The sequence below is a fragment of the Tyto alba genome, unplaced genomic scaffold (assembly GCF_018691265.1).
Source record: "Tyto alba isolate M040663 unplaced genomic scaffold, T.alba_DEE_v4.0 Super-Scaffold_16, whole genome shotgun sequence".
In the NCBI taxonomy this organism is placed as follows: Eukaryota; Metazoa; Chordata; class Aves; order Strigiformes; family Tytonidae; genus Tyto; species Tyto alba.
The window spans coordinates 30084569-30091764 of NW_024881278.1; positions in this window are offsets into that span (position 1 = coordinate 30084569).

The following is a 7196-nucleotide window of genomic DNA, read 5'->3' on the forward strand; positions in this document are numbered from 1 at the left end:
GGTGTCTCAGAGACTGTGCTGGTGGCAGTGCCTGGCTTCATGAAGTGCCCTTGGGGCTGAATCCAGCTTGATGCAGGCAGGAGGAGTTCCTTGGATTACAGAAATAACACGAGCATTTGAGAGAATCTGTGTAATGCTGTAATTCAAACTAATCACGTAAATAAGCTGATAAATGTTTAGAACTGATTTCTGTGTATTTCAATCCATGATCAACCAGAAAATCTGTTTAATTTATTGCGGCCACTAGGTGCTGCTAATGATTCACAGGTTGGAAGCAAAGTGCCTTTCATAGAGATCTGACTTCTTGTCTCCTTGGTTTTTTAATGTTTTAAACAAATTTAACAAGCCCGCCGAGGAAAAAATTTTCTATACTGAATCCAGGTCTTTAAGGATCACCAATATAGATCTATTTCAGCATAATACAGTTCAAATTATGAACATCTATAAAGGAATGTTGCTTCTTTACAAAGGGGTTGGCTTCTCACAGCACAGTGCTCCAGAGAAGATAACTCCTTTGTGGGAGAGTAATGTCTTGTCATGAGCATGAGCTGGTGACTAGCTGCATTCATGCAAAAATAATTAGTGGGTTTTTTAAGAATTAAGATTCCTGTGACTAGATCTGTCCTGGACTGGTAAAGGTAGAGAGACTGACAGAGTTAGAGCACCTTTTTCTGGGAATGTAGTATCTTCAAATTGACAGCTTCTGCTTTTCTTTACACTGCTCCTCACTGTAAAGAAGCTGATGTTTTTTGACAATGCATTAGAGTGCTGCAAACTTCTTCCTAGCAAGAGGGAGCCCAGGAGGCTCTTCAGAGAATCTCTGGTTGAATTACATCAGCACCTTCAGAGACTCCTTTCAGTGCTAGAGCTGCCAGTTTCTCTGCAAGGCTATGGCCGTTGCCACAGTGGATATTCTCGCTTTTGCACACTGCGACGTGGTGAAATGATGCTGGAGTGGGAGTAGGAGCACAGAGCTTCCCTTTCCTCCTTATTCCAGCTAGATTTTCTCTTCAAAATATGTTGCATTTCCTCTTTCTTCCAGGATTTAGGGTAAGCCGAGTCCCACTTTATTGCTGTTTGAGGGGGAAAGTTAGGGGGGAAAAAAAAAAAAAAAATTCAGAAGGCGACAAAACAGGAGGCTTTACTCTTCCAACAGGAAAGAAAACACTTTGCTTCTGCCAGCTGTTGTTGTTTTTCCTTACTCTTATTGTTTCCTCTTAGTGTACTGTGACTTCTTTGTTCTCCAGAGAAAACAAGCTTTGTGTATGTAGGGAGAGCTGCTTTGATTAATGAAAGCAAACAGCCACTGCTTTGTTATTGTCTGTATGATGCTCTGATACTTACTATTTTCCAAACATGATTCCCACTGCACTGGAAGGAATCTCTTAACTGAAAGCTAGGAGAGGAGAGATGGGTTGTGGAGATTATTTGGCTTGTGGTGGATTGGATATGTGTGCTCAGTTTCACTGTGCATCATGATCAAAAGCAGAATTCCAGCAGATCAAGAGGGCAATCAAGTAAGCAAGCGTTCATACAGGGGAAGAAGCGTTCTTCCTTTTAACAATGGTTGTTCTTGCCACTCTTCTTCCAAAAGCTTTAGGCATCTTGTTCTGTTTTTCTAGCTCCCTTTCTCTAGCAACTTTTGTTTCCTGAAAGGCGTTGCTTGCATTGCCCTTCCATTCCATCTATTAGGATCACCCTCTCTCAAGTGTTGTCACTGTGTGGTAGGATAACTATGGGGAGCAGGGGACACACTTGCTTCCCACATCAGGCACATTAGTACATGACTTAAAATACCATGATCTATATGAACTGTGGTCATGATCAGGTTTTCCTTGCAAGTCTAAGGAATGGATAGAAATTTATTCCTTACTATGTGCAAAACAGTAGGGCAACTAGAGAAAGGGCATCAAGCTGAGCTTTCACCATGCATCACTCGCCTTGGGAAGCCTTTTTGCTTGTAGCTGTTCCCTGAATAGTTTATCATGTTTAGGATTAGTGTTGACTGGCAATCCCTAGCTCTCTTGAGATTCCTCTACTTCTCTAGTCAAACTGAAGTGTGCAGCTTCATGGTGATGTGCTGTTACAGGTGGTGGCCCCCAGGGGGGCTTCTGTAGCTACCGGTTTGACTTCTCAGCCAGAGCATGTGGATAACCTGCTTTAATGTGGTGGGACCTTTGACTGTGTGTCTCTGTGAAACTGCTATTTGCATCTGAATTAATGAAAGTGGCAAGTGTCTTAACCAACCCCTGGTCTAATTAGAAACTAGACACGTAGCAGTCAAGTAGCTATGAGAGAAGGGAAAAGAAGGAAAGCAAGATTTGTGTCAGGAGGTAGTTATGAGAAGTGGCTGGAGCTTGGAAAGTCCTGTGGCATGAGAGCATATCCTGTAATGGGTTGTGCACCTGGGAAATTAAAATTAAACTGTACAGAAGTGGGAAGGGCTGCGTTGGGATTCAGAGGATTCTCACAGATCTGATGACTTTTGGGTGTCCAAAAGGCTCCCCTGGGTTCTTAGAGTACTAGAAGGTAATTCAACTCTTTGTTAGGTTAATGAAGGTCAGCACACAAAAGCCCCCAACTATCTGCTCATCACACATGATTTATTCTTAGTTCTGCTATATTTAGGAGTGCAGTAGAGTCTTGGTGGTGGTGCTGCTAAAGACCACAGGCTTGTGATCCTGCTTCCTCTTTGAATTTGGTATTTTCCTTGGGTGACAGGGATGGTATAGAAGTATATGGGCATTTTTAAGGTGTTGAGCGTGATTTAACAGTCCCAAACAAGCTGGCTCATGCTAAACTGCAAGCTTGCTTTATCAGCCTCCTAGGATACCCTTAGGTTAGAGTTGCACCAGTGTTGTGATCAGAGAGCAGTACAGAGAGGTGGGTGTGAACTTCTGTTTCCCCCATGTAGGCTCTCAAAATAGTTGTGTGCTTGTTTGTTTCACATTAAGCCTTTTCAAAGGGACAGAAACTGAAAAAGCAAGTGCTTTTACCAGCTGTAAACATTGCCTTCTATCCTCTTTGGCTGAAAATAAGTTGCACCTCTAATAGCTTAACAAGCAAGGTTAGAAGGGAAAAAATATTTTTCCTTTGTGTTTACTTTGTGCTTTTTACAGCTCTGAGTGCTGTCAGTGTCATTGTTTCCCCTTTATTGTCCAGTAATTTCCCCTCTTGTCCACGTGGGTCTTTCCCACAACAGAGGAGAGAAAAACAAGTACAAAAAGTAGGAAAACACTATTGTAAAACCAAAGAAAGAGGGAGTCTGCCTGTGCTGTGGGCAGGTGGAAGGTCATAACTCGTTTTCACACATGAAACAGAGATGAAGGTGATAAGGACTCTTTAAACTTTCCGGCACTAGTTTAACTCATGGAAAAAGCAGACTTTTTGGCTAGATTTCATACTACCCCAGTGGTAGCCTTTTGCTGATGGCTTTTCTGTCTCCTAGGACCAGATTGTCAGCAGCTGTAAACAGCACTCTAGAGTTCAGCACACAGATTTTTCCAATGAGTTTAGCCTGTTGGCTGCAGTGCTTATTTTGAAAATCCTGTTCAGATCAGGGCTGATAACTCAAAATCTTGTTCCAAAGTTACATCTATTTCTCCAGTGTCTCTGGGTGGGCCAACTCTGTCAAGACTTTCTTGAGAAGTACTTGGAGTTACTTTTTGTGCTGTGCAGAGGCCCATCAGTTAGCAGGCTGATGCTGAATAAAGCAAACCTTGGTTAGAGATTTTTTTTTTTTGGCTATGACGATCATGAAACAACAAGCCCTTGTTTCTCCTGCCTCATGTGTCTCCATGAAATCTGCATTCAGATCTCCTTTCTTCCTTCCTTCCTTTCCCTTCTGAACAGTCTCCACTGGGATCCCCTTCCATTCTTGGTGTCACGTAGAGAGGGAGAGCTCTCTTAATATTCTTCTTCCCACACTTACTCCATCTGTCTGTCATTTCTTCTTTTTTTTTTTTTTTTTTTTTTTTTTTTTTCCCCCTATGTGTGTCCAGGATCCTTCATATGCAGCTATTTCCCATACAGACACCTAAAGCTGCTGGAACTAGTGTCCCAGGCTGCGAGGCCCCTCCTGGGGTTGCTCAGGCTGTCTCAGCCAAAGGCTTGCAGGATCCCCAGGAGGAAGACCTTGGGGGCTGCGTTAGGGCGTGCTTCCACAGAGGAGTCTCTGAACAACAGTCCACAGAAGTGACAGCAGCCACTCTGCTCCATTTTGGAAAACGTAAAATTTTAGGCAGCAGCTGCCCCTAAACTTGCTCTGCAGCTCCGGTTTTTATCTTCTGCATTGAAAGGAAAATGGCTCACCTTTCCCAGCTGGGGAAAATCCATGCTTCAGAATAGCTCTGGTCAGCAAGTAAGTTATTGTCCCATCTACCTCCCCTCCCTCAGCCTTCACCTGCCTGAGGAAGGTACCTCTGAGCAGACAACTTCTGTCCGGGAAGGTGGCATTGTTCTTTTAAAGCCCAAAAGCTGGGTAAGACACTGAGGAGATCTAGAGCAGAGGAGAGAGCTACAGTTCAAACCTGGTTTCGCGTTTCACTCTGAGGGAGCCACATGTCTGCTTGATTTCTTGTGTAGCACTCAGGGCTACTCCATAAAGTTGACAGCAAGGCTGAAGCTCACTTCTTTGCAATACAAAGCTTTGCAGAGGTTTTAATACAAGCACAGAAAGTCCTAGTGGGTTCAGCTTGAACAGCCAAATCATCTCCTACAGGGTCTAGCCAAGCACTTGCATTTTTCACCTACTCATACTGCCTGTATTCTTTAGCATTTGCAGATCAGGCTGTAAATAAGGTTTGATATAATCTTCCATCTTTCCACTGTGTGGTACTTTTTGTATGTTTGGATTTTTTTTTTTTTTTTTTTTTAAATACCCCTTCTTCTTCCCCAGTTTCTTAAAAGATCCTGAGACAGGGAAGAATGGGTACGGTGCAAGTATCCAACATCATCTGGGATTGTATCTCACTTTAGCTACTTCATTAATCCAGCACTCTTGTCATTATGACACTTTTCCTCCTGGACACTCTTCTGGAATTGCTCTACTCCTAGCAGGCAGGATTTCACCAAGACCAGCAGAGGCACATAGCTCAGTCAGGAACTGTGATGGCTGATATGTTTTGCCTTTTGTTAAGTCAGGGGAGGCAAACAAGAAATTCTTTGTTTCTGTGCCCAGATTGGGAAACTAAAACTGGTTTTGTGAGGTGAGGAAAAGTCTTGCCCCTTTTCAGAAAAAGATGTCAACTTGAAGGAAGGAGAGGAAAATATGTGTTTAATTTCATGTATTTATGCTTCCTCCAAGGTAAAGAGCTCATCTTCTACAAACTTCTCAAAGTGGCTGTTCATGCCCTGTCAGCTTTCCCCACTCAGGTGTCTGCTGTGGAACTAGAAGATCAGTGTTCTGCTGCAAACAGCACGGTAATGCCTTTTTTTTTTTTTTTTTTAATTATTATTGCATTGTCTAGGATGAGTCTATTCACTTTGGGGGGGTGGTGGGGAAGGTGAAAAAAAGCTGTATTTCTATACAGTGTCTTTTTCTTGAGTTTTCAATGGCCACAAACACTTGCTGCCAGGAACACACTCTCAGTGTTCCCCTTCTTGAAGTGCCTAAAGCAAAGGGTTTCTAGCAGGAGCAGGTGCTTGAAATTTTCACCCAGCATGAGTCCTTCTCCTTGGATGCTGCAATATTTTGCTTAGAGGGATCATCTACGTGAGCCTGCAGACTGCTGCTGAGGTAAGCACCTAGCTGACCAAAGCTACCAGGCTTGCAAAAGATATATTGATGAAATCTCTACAGTGGGTTGAAACTGAAGCAGTCCAGTGGCTAGCAGAACGGTTCCCCAGAAAGTGGGAGCTGCTTCTGTAGAAGGCATTGCTTTTCTTGCTTAAATCTGAGTGCATGCCTTGATAACACTATACATGGGAAAAAAAAAAAAAGTGTCCTTGAAATGGCTTTCCTCTGGAGAACACAGAGCACCTACCCTTTTAAACAGTTAAAGAAAGAAGCTTGTTAAGTATCTTGGGGAGTAGGTAAGTGAGAAGATAAGATTATGTATGAGAAACATTCTTATCCAACAGTGAAATGAAGACAGGCATAGTTTGTGGGCCTGATAGAAATAGGAAAGCAGGTAACTTTCAAAGAAAGAGCTACAACTAACTTTTAAAAGCCTGTAAGAAATGGGCTGAGATCTACAGACTAACTGCCGATTAAAGCTCTTAGGTGATGTTAAGAATGAAGTTGCACATGAACATTTCATTTATAAAGTGTTAAAAGGCTTATCGCAGCAGATCCATCAACAGCCTGGATCATAACCAAATTCCTCTGTTCAAATTCTCTACCACATCATTTTCATTGTGTGCAAGCTCTATGCTCTAACAGTAGCTGTGCGGTCAGCCTGTTGTGACCCGTCACCTGACCCACTGCAGGAAATTAAGACCGTATTTTTGCTAATGCTTGTTGCTTGCCCACAGCAGTAAGCGTGAAGGATGCTTCTGGCCCTCAGCCTAGCTTGGAAATTGGTGCTCCCTGCAGTGCTTTTTTTTTTGAGTTTAAAACAGTAAGAGCATATTCGGTGTTGGTTGGTTGGTTGGTCATTTTTTGGTTTTGTTTTTGCTTTTTTTAATCTCCTCAGATTTAACATTGTTACTAGTTGTGCTTGAAAACAAAGGAAACCTGCAGGATTCAAGATGTAAACCTGAGCAGGCATCATGTAGTTGCAGATTACAGTCAAATTACCACAGAGGAGTGCATCTGTCATTTTTGGTTAGGGAAATCTGTGAAATTACTCTCTGGTATTGAGGGCTTATAACTTGATGAAGGGTGCAGTAACTTGAATTTTGTTGGAAATCTTACAATTGAGTTGCTTTAATTCAGAGTGTGGACTACACATACACACACCTATTTTTGTGGAGAAATGGGGTAAGAAGAATGATAAACGTGTGCCAGTTTGGAATGCACCTTTCAGGTTTGAGCTTTGTGCTGTGCTGGCTTACTTTTTAAGGGCCATGCTCCTTAAGTAACTTGATGCTTCTGAGAAATGCCACTTCAGACCTACTCAGGCCATTACGGATTCAGGTGCTAGATCTACATTAGCAAAACACTAATTTGGACGTTGCTCTTCAGTACATTTAGTCTTAACATGTACAGGCTGCTAACCAGAGAAAAACGTATCACATACACATCTATACACATA